The sequence below is a fragment of the Poecilia mexicana genome, unplaced genomic scaffold, assembly GCF_051168715.1.
Source record: "Poecilia mexicana isolate PSO_F unplaced genomic scaffold, ASM5116871v1 scaffold_8, whole genome shotgun sequence".
In the NCBI taxonomy this organism is placed as follows: domain Eukaryota; kingdom Metazoa; phylum Chordata; class Actinopteri; order Cyprinodontiformes; family Poeciliidae; genus Poecilia; species Poecilia mexicana.
The window spans coordinates 12310548-12326344 of record NW_028263377.1 but is presented as its reverse complement, the minus strand read 5'-3'; the positions used below and the strand labels follow the sequence as shown (position 1 = coordinate 12326344).

General features: G+C 38.5%; 1 long non-coding RNA gene across 1 annotated transcript; it reads left to right on the top strand.

Annotated features, from left to right (window-relative positions):
* Positions 1-1920: 1920 nt before the first annotated feature.
* Positions 1921-2882, top strand: LOC148157993 (uncharacterized). Its single transcript, XR_015764019.1, has 2 exons — positions 1921-2729; positions 2805-2882. It is a non-coding gene; the product is annotated as an uncharacterized LOC148157993 (long non-coding RNA).
* The last annotated feature ends 12915 nt before the right edge of the window (positions 2883-15797 follow it).

Genomic DNA, 15797 nt, shown 5'->3' with positions numbered 1-15797 from the left:
GGACAGGTAAGGCCTTCAGAGGACAAGATCAAGGCTGTTATCGAGTGGCCCAGACCAGACACCCGCAAGCAACTTCAGCGCTTTCTTGGATTCGCTAATTTCTACCGTAGATTCATCCGCAACTACAGCCAGACGGCTGCGCCACTAACGGCACTCACCTCCACTAAGTCAGTCTTTACTTGGACTCCCCAAGCTGAGTCTGCCTTCATGCAGTTTAAGACGCTGTTCTCCAAAGCCCCTGTTTTGGTTCAGCCTGACCTCAAGAGACAGTTCATAGTAGAGGTTGATGCCTCAGACTCGGGAGTTGGAGCAGTGCTGTCTCAGGTGTCAGAAACGGATGGAAAGACTCACCCTTGTGCCTTCTTCTCACGCAGGTTGACCCCTCCTGAACGTAACTATGATGTCGGAGACAGAGAGTTGTTAGCCATCAAGTTGGCTCTTGAGGAATGGCGACACTGGTTAGAGGGGGCGGAGCACCCCGTCTTAGTTTGGACGGATCACAAGAATCTGTCATACCTTCAAGCTGCCAAGAGATCCAACCCCCGACAGTCCAGATGGTCATTGTTCTTTTCCCGCTTTAATCTGTCCATTTCTTACCGACCAGGATCAAAGAACATCAAGCCTGATGCGCTGTCCAGGTTACACACCCCCGACGACGCTGAAGACGGTCCGGCTCCCCTCCTCCCTCCCAGTTGCACGGTTGGAGGAGTTACTTGGGAGATTGAAGACCTGATCCGTCAGTTTCAACAGTCTGAACCTCCCCCCGAGTCATGCCCACCAGGTAAATTGTTTGTTCCTGCAGCAATTAAGCCCCGGTTTCTCCAGTGGATCCATGCATCCAAATTCTCAGCCCATCCAGGTATCAGTCGTACTATTGCACTCGTAAATCGAAGGTTTTGGTGGCCATCTATACACAAAGATGTCAAAGAGTTTGTACTTGCCTGTCCTGTTTGCTCCCGTAATAAGTCTTCTCATCAGCCCCCGGCAGGACTCCTCCAACCACTGCCTACACCCCAGCGCCCATGGTCCCATATTGCCATGGATTTTGTTACAGGCCTACCCAATTCCAAGGGTATGACTACTATTCTTACTGTAATAGACCGTTTTTCGAAAGCCTGCCATCTAGTTCCTCTCCGCAAGTTACCCACTTCTTCTCAGACCGCCCATCTCCTCATCAAACATGTCTTTCGCCTTCATGGCATTCCCCAGGAGATCCTGTCTGATCGAGGTCCTCAGTTTATCTCTCAAGTTTGGAGAGAGTTTTGTGCAGCTTTAGAAGCCAAGGTAACCCTCACATCAGGCCATCACCCCCAAACTAACGGACAAACTGAACGTATGAACCAGGAGCTGGAAGCAACTCTCAGATGTTTCACTTCTTCCAATCCTGTTGACTGGGTCCAATTTTTGCCTTTGGTTGAATACGCCCATAACTCTCACGTGTCTGCTGCGACAGGTTTTTCCCCTTTTGAAGTCTCTCTAGGATATCAACCACCACTCCTCTCCTCTGATGAGAAGGACATCTCGGTGACCTCTGTGCAACACCAGATCCGTCGCTCCCAGAAGATTTGGAGAGAAACCATCGCAGCCCTCCATAACACAGCGGCCCAAAACAAACGCATAGCTGATCGTAGGCGCTCTGCTGCACCGGCATATACTGTTGGGCAAAAGGTATGGCTCTCCACCCGTGATATCCCTCTCAAGGCCATGGCTAAGAAATTGGCACCTAAGTTCATTGGACCTTTTGAAATCCTGTCCATAATCAATCCAGCAGCAGTGCGTCTCCGTCTTCCCTCATCCCTTCGTATACACTCAACCTTCCACGTTTCACAGCTTAAACCTGTCCTGACCAGTGAGTTGTGCCCTCCGACCGAACCCCCTCCTCCCACCCGGATTATTGATGGTCATCCAGCCTACTCCGTCCGTCGGATCGTGGCCTCCCGTCGGCGAGGTCGGGGCTACCAGTACCTCGTCGACTGGGAGGGCTACGGTCCGGAGGAGCGTTCCTGGGTCCCCCGCTCCTTTATTTTGGATTCCACTCTGATAAGAGATTTTGTTTCGTCCCGGGCTTCCTCTTCGCGGTTGCCGGGTGGCAACCGTTGAGGGGGGAGTACTGTTGGGATCAGTGTTTTGTTTTGTTTTTTTTTGTAATCTTGGGGTTGGGTTTTGTTTTGTTGCCTGCTGTTTCCTCACCATCCACCAGAGGTCCTCGATGGGCTGAGCCCCTGGAACATGCGGTGGCAGACCCTGTTGACGCACCTGTGGCTAATTTGAAGAGGGCTGAAGTGGAGTATTTATGCTGCGGCTGGCAAACACTCCGGTGCCTGAGTGTTAACCTAGAATGGTAAACTTTCCCTGAGCTAGGCCCTCTGAGTTATTCACCTGAGTGATCTCCCGATGTGTTTCCCTCTCGTCAGGTTTTCTGCCGTCTCCCAGCGTGTAGCCTGTGGATACAAGTCTCCGAGTGATCTCCGCTCCGGTCAGCCTTCCGAGGAACCGTTACCCCCTCTGACGCCTCAGGTAGTACCTGTTGGAAGCCAGTACCCTCGCCCCTGGATGAATCGAGCTCTCCGTTTGCCAGCCGTCCGCTACAGCCGCTCTTACCTGTCCGTCCTCCAACGTGCACCGCTCGCCGGATTAGCGAGCTCTGGACCTCAGTCTTCCGTCGCAACCTCAGGCAACAATCAGGCAACAATCAGGCAACAATCAAACCCATTTCACCCCTTATCCAAGTAAGATTCACCGACTATCTCTGCATGATCCTTCTGCCACCGACTGCTATTCACATCTGTCCTCTCATTTAACAGTTGATGACCTTGCAGTTCCAACCCCGTATCCAGATCTCCCCACCACTTCTCTTTATTTAATAAACTTTATTATTGTGATTCGCTCAACTGGTTGTGTTCTTGCATGTGGGTGCGTTCACTAGGACCCAATATGACAGCTTTTTCATTGAAGCATTAAAACTTACCATGAATGGTAAAAACAAAAACTAAGCTCCAGGAAATTAACATGTCTTTGGTATTAAGAAGTGATTTTTCCAAGTTATATTTGTAAAGTGGTCTCAGTGTTTCTCCTTCAGATAAAATGCTAGTTATCGACAGTGTGCTTGGTGTATTTATAAAGCAGAAAGAGTTTGCATAGACGTCCCCCTACAGGTTTAAGTGGGGAACATCTGAAAAAAAGTAACACCAAAATTCAAATTCATTGCATGTTTTGCCAACTTATGGGGATGTGAAGATTTTGTGAATATATTACCAGTTTGGTTTACAACGGTGTCATAAGAAAACACAAATGATTATGTTCCCTGTGTTATAGCAGAAGTTCTTTAATGGTTAAGTTCTTGATATTGCTCTCCATTCCTCTATTATAATCTAGCTGCTGAAACTATGAAATATACTTTTATATTAAAGTTTTGTCTTCATACATATTTCTACAAAACTCCATAATTCATTGAAATCAAGAGATTATCTTTGAAATTTACTTTCACATGTGGTTCTCTGATCTATTCCTTAAAGATGAAATCTTTGTGGTGGCCTGTGATGGTCTAGTGGCCTTTCACTGGATCCCCTCACTAAGTCAGTACTATAAAGAGGCAAACGGCTAACCATAACATTCCTTGCTGAAAGTACGGATTTCAGATTTTTGTTCTTTCTTTTTTCATTTATTTGTTTTGTAGCAGTAAAAAGTTCATCTAAATGTCATTTTCTCTCGCTTGTCATAGAACTTGCAACCAGATTGGTGTCACTGTTGTTCAAAGAGGGCTCCCTCTGGTGGATAAGTTGTAATTACAAGTATTCAGGCCCTGATAGCTTTTTGTACAGCTGTGTTGCTTGTTTTTACACCTGTGGGTCTCTTGCACAGTAATACACAGCAGAGTCTCCAGGCTGCATATTCTGTCCATTCAGTGTCACTGTTTTACTGGAAGTGTCTAAATCAATACTGAACTTGTTCTCCAGTGAATTTTTGTACTATGAATCTCCTGTATATTTGCTCCCAATCCACTCCAGTCCTTTCCCTGCAGGCTGTCTGATCCAAGCTGTGTAGTAGCTGCTAACTGAATAAGAGACCCGACAGCTGACGGTCAGAGTCTGACCTGGTTGCACAGTTAAAGAGCCTGGCTGTGTCAGCTGCTCACAGATCACATCTGTAGAGGGAAAATATTAAATATTAAACCAGTTAAAAAACTGAAATAAATGAGAGTGCCATAGTAACAATGCTTCTACTTCAATCAGACTCACAGGATCCAGCAGCCAGCAGCAGTAGGAGAATTGGAGCAAACATGTTGCTATGTGAAGGTACCAACATGAATAGTTCCTTTAACTGCATTGAACAGCAGCAGATCAGCTTTTACAGTCGACTCACAGGAAGTTCACTTTGCATACAGACAAAACTAAAAGACTTTGAACAGTAGAGCTCATTTTAAAACTTGAGTTTTAAAATGGCTTTCAAGACACTGTGATGTCAGGAAGCCATTTGAATAATTTCCTCAGTAGCTCAGCAAGTTTAGGGCAAGTCTTTTAATCCTTTAAATTGAGAGCCTTGTTTGTTTATTTTGTTTTTTTTTTCAAAACAGCGTTTCAACAGTTTGACAATTCATTTCTTCATACAAGGGATAAAAATATAGAAACTCATAAATCATATAGAAAATCTATTTAAATCTATTTTTGATCATGTGAGGGATGAAATAATACCAACCTCTGAATAAAAGGTCACTCTGATTTATCATTTAGAAGTCATATCAAAAACTACATTAATGTTGCCGTCAGCATTTACTGTGACTAGATTTTCAAATAAACCAGTAACAGTATTTTCTTTATTAAAACAAAAACACATTTATTTAAAACACATTTATTTGTCAAATTACTCATTTTAAACATGCTTAACGTTCAAAGCCTAAACAATCAGCACTTTTTATTGCTCATGTCAAAGTGATCTGTGCTTTTATCATGTAGAAGCTTTGCATTCAGGTCTTCAATGAAAAATACATTCAGTGATGCATGTTTTAAACTTCGATGTCAAATTGAATAATATATTCGCTTCCGTACAAACACTTTTTTTTTTACAAAACATCAAGGAAATCAAACAGTTTCACCAGTAAACTTAAATTATGACACATTTTTACAAGAAGATAAGAGTTACAGAGGTTTGTTAATATTTGTAATATTACTGTGCAGAACGTAAATGATGACTTGAGATGTAATCATGGTGGCAAGTTAGAAGGAAGTAACAGCAGGAAGAGAGAGAAGATGTGAATGAAATGTCAGAGTTACTGGTCAAGGTCTGACAGACCAAAAGCAGATCTGGGGCAGTACTCTGACGATGGCTAGAAAATGCAGAAACTTTGTTTTTATAGCGGATATTCTCCAAACTCCAAGATAACTTTGCAACAAAATAACTAAAAAAAAGATAAATACAAATATAATTAAGAAAGAACCATTTTTCATTTTCATGTTTTGTTTTTCTTTCAAAGCCAGAGGTAGCCATGATAAGGAGGCTAAAGAGTCACTTGCAGCTCTACAGCCGCGGGTTGTTGACCCCTGGTATAGCCGTATGTGCATATATTTCCTATATCCTTTTTTGTTGTCTGCTATTTTAGTTGTATTGTACAAAGCAATAAATATAAAGACATAAACATAACCTGTGTCATAAAACTGCTACAAATTCTCAAATACACATCTAAAGTGAAAAACTGTAGGGAGAACAGGAAATCACCAACCACCACATGAAATATTGTTTGTTAATTTCAACCCTATCTTCTGTTCAGTGATGGGTTTTTGTACAGCCTCTCTGCTCACATTAACCACAGTGTGTCTCTGGCACAGTAATACACAGCAGACTCCTCTGGTTTGATGGCAGACAGACTCAGATACACAATCTTCTTATTGGTGTCTCTGGTGATATCTATACGTCCTCGGACATTGCTGGCATCAGCATTTCCTCCACTAGTCCAAATAACACCCATCCATTCCAGAGCTTTTCCTGCAGGTTGTCGGATCCAGTGTGTTTCATAGCTGCTCAGACCATAAGAAACCTGACAGCTGATGCTCAGAGTCTGACCTGACTGCACAGTCAAAGAGGTTGGTTGTGTCAGCTGTTCACACTTCACACCTGTTGACGACAACATAAATTAAATAAACAGTAAAATTGATAGGAGTGTGGTGTTATTGTAATGTGTCTCAATAAAACTTACATGACCCAGCACACAGCAGCAACAGTAAAGCTAAAGAGAACATGGTATGAAAGATGACCCAATGAAATCTTCTGTTCCTCTGACAGGATGAGAGGAAGTACTTAAACTAGAATGTTGAATTTGCATAATGACAGGCCAACCAGTCATAAAAGGCTCTTACTGTGTTTCATAATCTCGCTGATCTACTGCATATGATGTTTTGAACAGGCTGCAGCTCTGAGTGATGATATTTTGTGTTTAATTGTGGCAATCTCAGTTAGTATTTCACAAGCATAGTGTGATGGTCCCCATAAAATCAAGTATTTCAAGAAAACCTAAATATAACTGCAATACAAATCAATTCAATATAAAAGTTGTTTTTCTTTCTGCTTACTTGCTACTGCATAGAAGGTTCTAAAAAAGTAAATCACATACAGCCATCTTTTTTATATATAGTGTGCTGAGAAGTTTATGACGAATTGGAGAACAATAAAATGAAAAGGAAACATCTCGTTTTTTTAAGAGATGGTACAAACTATTCTCAACCATCAAAACAGTTTACCAGAATAAACATTAAAATAATAAAGGACATTAAAGCAAACTGCGGGGACTTGGATATTGCATTTACACCTGAATTAAAATTAAAGGGTTAGATGTGTATTTGAATATTCTAAAAACAGTAACATGTGTGTCTTCCTTTTTATTGATTTAAATTGATTTGTGTTAAATGAACTGATATTCCATGCTTTTGATACAACTGACATTTATTTAGTTGTTTATTTGGTTGTACATTCTCAGCAATTTGCTCTGCATAAGCCTAAAAATCTCTGCTTTTATTGAGTGAAATAAAAAAAAAATAAAATCCATAATGATTACTGTTAGTTTGCAACTGAAGAAAAACCAGACTGGAGCCAGCAGTTTTAGAGCTCTCAATATTTTTTCTTTTATCTTCAGTTTCAACTCAGTTCAGTTCACAGCATAGCTTATCAGTCACAACAAGAAGAGGGAGAATCTCCCTCTCATCTGGACCACCTGGCTTTTAAAGGATTGGCTTCCACAAAGATTAGAGGGGTGGAGACATTCACATTTCCAGAAAGAAAGAACAAACATTTGTACTAAACTATATTCCTAAAAAAATGTCTACACAATTACAATTAACCCAAACAAAGAAACAAAAAACTATCTAGGCCCAAACAAAATCCAAAACACATCTCTCCTCCCTCTCAGAAAATGGATTTTCCCAATGAGGCTGATTGGAAACACCAGGTCCTTGTCAGCACTGCTCATGGGCGCGTTTCCATGGCAACACATGACCAGGTGACCTCAAAGAGATGAGAAGATGATTAAAACAAGCAAACAAATCAAGTTACTTCACAATGCATTTACCCAAATAAATTAGAATATATAAAGTACACAAAAAACAGCACCTGTTAGGGAGGGGGTAAATCCCTCACAATTACCAAGGACTTTTGACAGAGAATTTGCAAGAATTCATTAGCGGTTTTACAGCGCCTCCTCTGGTGGTTTTATAATGTATGTGTTCAGGCTCTGAGAGGTTTTTGTACGGTTCCTCTGCTTGTTTGTGTCACTGTGACCCTCTGGCACAGTAATACACAGCAGACTCCTCTGGTTTCATAGCAGACAGACTCAGATTCACAATCTTCTTACTGGTGTCTCTGGTGATTGTTATACGTCCTTGGACATTGCTGGCATAAGCTTTATTTCCATTAGTCCAAATAACACCCATCCACTCCAGGCCTTTTCCTGCAGGTTGTCGGATCCAGCTTGTGTGATAGCTGGTTAGAGAATAAGAGACCTGACAGCTGATGGTCAGAGTCTGACCTGGCTGCACAGTCAACGAGGCTGGTTGTGTCAGCTGTTCACACTTCACACCTGTTAATGACAACATCAAATTAAATAAACTGTAATATCAAACATTTGAATATTAATTAAATAAACTGAGTGTGGTGTAATTGCAATGTGAGTCTTACAGGATCCAGCAGCCACCAGCAGCAGTAAAGCTAAAGAGAACATGTTGGTATGAAAGATGACCCAATGAAATCTTCTGTTCCTCTGTGACTGAGAGGATGAGAGGAAGTACTTAGACTAGAATGTTGAATTTGCATAATGACAGATTAACCAGTCACAAATGGCTCTTGCATTACGTTATAACCTTGCTGATCTACTTTAAATGCCATTTTGAACTGGATGCAGCTCTGAGTGATGCTATTTTGTCTTTAGTGGTGGAGATTTTTGTTTGTATTTCACTAGCAAAGAGTGAGGGTCCCCATAAACTGAACTATTATAAATCATACAAATCAATTTGACACAAAAGCTGTTTTTTTTCTGCTGAGCTGCTGTTTTACAGGTTTTGAAACAGTGAATCACAAACATAAGTCTTTGATTTCATAGTGTGCTAAGAATTTTATGATGGATTGGAGAACAAAATAAAACTAGTGAAATTAAAACTTTTCCATAATAATTATCATGGACTTTGACAGAGAATGTGCAATGTAGTCATTAGTGGTTTTACAGCGCCTCCTCTGGTACTCTTATAATGTATGTGTTGAGGCCCTGAGAGGTTTTTGTACAGCTCTTCTGCTTGTTTGTGTCACTGTGAGTCTCTGGCACAGTAATACACAGCAGAGTCTTCAGGCTGCAGATTCTGTCCATTCAGAGTCACTGTTTTACTGGACGCTTGTACTGTAATAGTGAACTTGTTCTTTAAAGAATCTTTGCGAGCTCCTGTGCATCCAGAGCACATGTAACCAATCCACTCCAGGCCTTTTCCTGCAGGTTGTCTGATCCAGTGTGTGCTGGTGCTCAAAGAATAAGAAACCTGACAGCTGATGGTCAGAGGTTGACCTGGCTGAACAGTCAAAGCGGCTGGTTGTGTCAGCTGTTCACACTTCACACCTGCAGATGACAAACATCAAATTAATCAAAGTATAATACCAGTAAGAGCATAGCATCAGCATAATGTGAGCATTTCTGAGAGACTCACAGGATCCAGCAGCCAGCAGCAGCAGCAGCAGAGCTACAGAGAACATGTTGGTGCTGAAGGTGATCCAATGAGAGCTTCTCTGTGACTGACAGGATGAGATTATGTCATTTAAAGGATGTCATTTAATTTGCCTAATGACCAACCAGCCAATCATCAGTGCCTATTATATGCTAACAGCACAGTAGGAAAGTAGTAGGTTTTTTTTCAAACAGAATATCCCTTAGTTCATTTTTCTGAATGGATGTATAAAAGTGGCCCGTTTTGGTTGTTATATTTATATGCATGAGTTGTTTTATTATTTTTTCCTTTTTATTTTACAATATTCCTGTCTTGCTCCTCTTCCTCTTATTCCTAATTTATCATTCATGTTTTTCCTTGTTATAGAAAAAAATATTCACAAACAAATGTTAACATATTCATCAAATGTATTTTATATGGCAGAATGCTTTGAATGTTTTTATGCTAAGCATCAAAATTATGTTACTGGCATTGAATAAGACAAGGAAAAATATGAGGCAATACTGGATAGAAAAAAATTAAAGCTTGATGTACAAAACTTGATGATTTCTAGCTTAATTGACATTTTCATTGATTTTAGATGTCTGAGACTGGTTGGGATTTAAACCCATAACCATGTGAGGAAACAGCAATTACACCATCATGCTGTCCTGTGTAATGGACACATATATTTTTTTAGCTTTATTTGACAACAACCAGCCCCAGACATATAGTAGGAGTTTTAAATTCCATAAAGTGTCCTGAAGTAGATGTTACTCTTTCTACATTTATAATCCTTACAATGTAAAACATATATATGTTTAATCATCAGTTTAATGTTTGGATATGTTTCCTTATCGACCTCATTTCATGTCAAGTCAGAAATTATAATAATTTTTTTAATGAGAAAATAGAAACTGATCTCCCTGACAGTAAGTCAAATCTCACAGAGTATGATTATGAAAATTATGTGTGAATTTAGTTTGAATTAATATGAATTAACTGTTTAATTCAACAATACACAGTAAAAATGCCAGTGTTGAATTAACACCCAAAAGTGTCTATATGTGTCCAAGTCAGCTGGTGTTAAATTCAACAATACAGAGTGTCACATTAACATTTACAACGGTGTTGGTGTTGAAATATTTTAAAAGTAACACCAGTGTAGTGTTGATCACAAAACATAATGTGGTGTTTAAAAAGTAAATAATTGACCCACAAGATGCCAATATCAATCGAATCCAGTGGAAAATATTCAAAACAATACACAAAGATGGAAAGTTTAACTTTTCTTAAACCCATTTCAGTATTATAGATCAATGTTAATTTAACAAAAAAAATGGGTGTCAATCTTTTAACAATTCCAAAAGTGTTAATTTAACACCTGCTGACTTGGACACATATAGACACTTTTGGGAGCCAATGTTGATTGTCTTTATTTATTGTCACACCTGGAGCCAAAATATAATTTACCAAAACAATTCATAAGAAAACAAGTAAAAACCTTCTTCTATATAAAAAGAAAGGCATATCATGAATTCAGCATCAAATTAAATGAAGTGTTTCAATTACACATCTGATCTAAAGTTAATAATAAAACATTCTGTTGGACCAGCTGTTGATGGAGCTAAAAAACAGGAACTCACAAACCACGTCTTGTTTATTTTTACACGTTGCTCAGTATTTTCTTTAAGTTAATGCAATTTCAACATTGTACAAAGTTTTTGCACAGCCTCGCTGCTCATTAATCATTGTGTTTTTTGCACAGTAATACACAGCAGAGTCCTCTGGTTTTATAGTACCAAACTCTGGTGATTTCTATGTGACCTTAGACAATGTCGGCACATGAAATTGCCTCCAAAATCCCTGAGTGTTTTTTCTGCCAATCGCTTGATCCAGTGTGTGTGATCGTTACTCCCGTCTATAACATACCTAACAGATGATGGTCAAAATCTGAACTCTTTGTTCACACTTTACCCCTGTTGATGATATCACATCAGTTCAACATGTAATATCAATGAGAGTGTAGTGTGATCATAATGATTTTTAAACGAAATGTACAGCATCCCTAATCAGAGCACCAGAAATGTATAAACATATGTATAAAATGTGATCTGATGAAAGTTAATTGACAGATCAAGTCCTTGATCTATAATGTTGAAATTAAAAAAATGACAGAACAACCAGTTACAATTCAATTTGCTTTTAAAGTATTTTACTATTATTATTAAAACATTACCTTCCTGAAATAATACTGGGAAAACAGGAAATGATCAAAAACCACATTGTTTGCTGTTGACACCAATGTCTTTTGCTCTGTGAAGAGTTTTTGTACAACCTCTCTGCTCACATGAACCACTGTGGGCTTTTTGCACAGTAATAGACAGCAGACTCTTCTGGTTTCATGGTAGACAGTCTCAGATACAAAATGTTTTTACGCGTGTCTCTGGTGATTTCTATACGTCCTTGGATATTGGTGGCATAGTTGTTACTTCCACTGTTCCAAATAACACCCATCCATTCCAGAGCTTTTCCTGCAGGTTGTCGGATCCAGTGTGTTCCAGAGCCGGTGACAGAATAAGAGACCTGACAGCTGATGGTCAGAGTCTGACCTGGCTGCACAGTCAAAGAGGCTGGTTGTGTCAGCTGCTGTTGACACTTCACACCTGCAGATGACAAACATCAAATTAATCAAAGTATAAAACCAGTAAGAGCATAGCATCAACATAATGTGAGCATTTATGAGAGACTCACAGGATCCAGCTGCCAGCAGCAGCAGCAGAGCTACAGAGAGCATGTTGGTGTAGAAGGTGATCCAATGAGAGCTTCTCTGTGACTGACAGGATGAGATTATGTCATTTAAAGGATGTCATTTAATTTGCCTAATGACCAACCAGCCAATCACCAGTGCCTATTATATGCTAACAGCACAGTAGGAAACTAATAGTTTTATTTTAGACAGAATCCCCCTTCGTTCATTTTTCTGAATGGATGTATAAAAGTGACCCGTTTTGGTTGTTATATTTATATGCATGAGTTGTTTTTTATTTTTCTCTCTCTCTCTTTTTTTTTTACAATATTCCTGTCTTGCTGATGTTCCTCATTTAACAACCGAAGACAGTAGGAATAACTTATTAATTTATCATTCATGTTTTTCCTTGTTATATAAAAAAAATTACAAACAAATGTTAACACACTCATCAAATTTATTTTTCTATGGCAGAATGCTTTAACTTTTTGATGCTATGCATCAAAATTATGTTACTGGCATTGACTAAGACAAGGAATAAGGAAGGCAATATTGGATAGAAAAATTTAAAAGCTTGATTTACAAAACTTGAGAATAATTTCTAGCTTGATTTGTATTTTCATTGATTTTAGAGGTCTGAGTCTGAGTCTGGTTGGGATTTAAACCCATAACCATGTGAGGAAACAACAATTACAACATCATGCTGTCCTGTGTAATGGACACAATTATGTGTGAATTTACTTGTTTACAATTACATGTTTAATTCAGCAATGGCCAATGTTGATTGTCTTTATTTATTACAAATTATTTGAAAACCTAATAAAATTGTAAGAAATTGTAATTTGTAAGAAAATCTAATAAAAACCTTCTTGTATATAAAAAGAAAAAGTATATCATGAATTCAGCCTCAAATTAAATGTAGTGTTTCAACTACATATTTGATCTACGACTAAAGCTTATAATAAAACATTCTGTTGGACCGTCTGTTGACGGAGCTAAAAAGCAGAAAATCTTGTTTATTTTTACACAATGATCAGTATTCTATGCAAGTTAATGCAATTTCAACATTGTACAGCCTCGCTGGTCGTTAATCACTGTGTTTCTTACAAAGTAATAGCAGAGTCTTCTGGTTTTATGATACACAGACTTTGGTGATTTATATGTGACCTTAATCACTGTTGGCACATGAGATGCCAGAACGCTTTTTCTGCCAGTCGACCGATCCAGTGTGTGTGATCGTTGGTCACATCCATAATATAACTAACAGATGATGGTCAGAGTCTGAACTCTCTGCTCACACTTCACAGCCTTTGATGATATCACATCGGTTCAAAATGTAATATCAGTAAGACTGTAGAGTAATCATAATATGATTCTCTAAATGAAACTTACAGCATCCTGCATCAGAGCTGCAAAGAACATGTATAAAAGATGATCTGATGAACATCTGTTCCTTTGTAACTGACAGATTAATTCCTTAATTTGTAATCTGGAATGTAGAAAATGAGAGAACAACCAGTCATCATTTACTTTTAAAGTATTTTACTTCCATTATCAAAACATCACCTTCCTGAAATAATGGCCTAAACTATTCTTTGCCAAAAGTGATTTTAGTTTGGTCTAAATCAACTTTTGGCAAGATAGAAGTGAAAAATCACACACATGAACAAGGAATGAATGTTATTTTTCATGTATTAACTCAATTGTATTCACAGTGGATAAATATAGAGCATAAACCATCAACCAACATTTACTGATGTCACCTATCTCCTGCTCTGTGAAGAGTTTTTGTACAGCTTTTCTGTTCACATTAACCACTGTGCATATCTGGCACAGTAATAGACAGCAGACTCCTCTGGTTTCATAGCAGACAGACTCAGATACACAATATTCTTAATGGTGTCTCTGGTGATTTCTATACGTCCTTGGACATATAGGACATAAGCATTTCTTCCACTAGCCCAAATAACACCCATCCATTCCAGAGCTTTTCCTGCAGGTTGTCGGATCCAGTGTGTGCTATAGCTGGTGACAGAATAAGAGACCTGACAGCTGATGGTCAGAGTCTGACCTGGCTGTAGAGTCAAAGAGGCTGGTTGTGTCAGCTGTTCACACTTCACACCTGTTAAAGACAACATCAAATTAATTAAAGTGTACAATCAATATGTGTGTCTCAGCATAATGTGAATGTCTCTGAGAGACTCACAGGGTCCAGCTGCCAGCAGCAGCAACAGAGCTACAGAGAGCATGTTGGTGTAGAAGACGATCTGATGGGAGCTTCTCTGACTTTGACTGACAGGATGAGATCAATTTTAAAAAGCATGACAGGTAATTTGAATAATAACCGCCCAGCCAATCATGAATGACTATTGTAAACCTAACAGCACAGCAGGAAATTATTTTTTAAAGCAGAATGCAGATTGTGATTTTGTCTGACTTCATAAAATGTACCTATTTTTCTCTTCATGAGAAAAAAAAATTACAGTATTGCTATATTTTCCTACATCCCTCTTTACACTTCATGAGAAAGACAATACATATTCAATAACGTATGAAAGGAATATTTTTCATGAACCAAATATACTGGTTATATTGATTTTTCATGTTTTTCCACGGTATAAAATTATGCATAAACCCTGTGACTTATTGTTTCAGAGAATGATGTATATGATCTCGATATTAATCAAGAAGAAAGATGAGACAACCTTTTTGCCACCTCTTGCATTCAATGTTGTTTTTTCAAGCACATTAGTGTGTTACATAGACATGTTTAATTTTAAAAATGTTAGTTATGATTTTTTATTACAATTTTTAACTTATGTAATGTGAAGAAAGATGTATTTGTTGTATATTTGGGAAATTTGGTTGAAATAATCATGAAACATTCAACAACCTAAGAGCGCCTCCTGTGGGTGAGAAGTAAAAATACATGTATTCAGGCTCAGGAGTTTTTGTTCAGCTCTGCAGTACATTTGTGTCACTGTGGGTCTCTGGCACAGTAATAAACAGCAGAATCTCCAGGCTGCATATTCTGTCCATTCAGAGTCACTGTGTTACTGGAAGAGTCTATAGAAAGACTAAATTTGTTTCTGAGAGAATCTTTGTAGTATGTTGTTGATCCATCCGCTGCTTCTCCAATCCACTCCAGTCCTTTTCCTGCAGGTTGTCTGATCCAGTGTGTGTAGTAGCTTCTAACAGAATAAGAGACCTGACAGCTGATGGTCAGAGTCTGACCGGGCTGCAGGGTCACTGAAGCCGGCTGTGTCAGCTGTTCACACTTCAATCCTGATAAAAACATATTTTGTCAGAAATTATGAGTAAAGGTTTAAAACAAATAAAATACTGACTGAGATAAATCGGAAGAAATTCACCTGCAGCTGCAAGGAGCAGGAACAGAGCAGCACAAAACATGTTGACTGATGATACAGACGTCCTATGAAATCAACTCCACACTGTCACATTTATATAGCAGATAGGAGGAGAAAAAGTATCATGTGATCACATGATGTGACAGTTTTGGTTTAGCAGAGCTGTTCTTCTTATACTTGTTTTCTTCGGATGTTGTTAATACTATATATATATATATATATATATATATATATATATATATATATATATATATATATATATATATATATATATATATATATATATATATATATATATATATATATATATATATATATATATTTAAAAACTATATTTAGTTTTTAAATCTATTGTGCTTACATTATGAACAGCATAAAACTGACGTCAAACTATCATTTACACTTACATTCAGTGAATTATAATCTACTTCCCAATGAGTCTCATATGTCAGATTAAAAGCTCCTTTTAAAAATATCAACGTCTAAGAAGGCATTCAACATGCTTTTCAT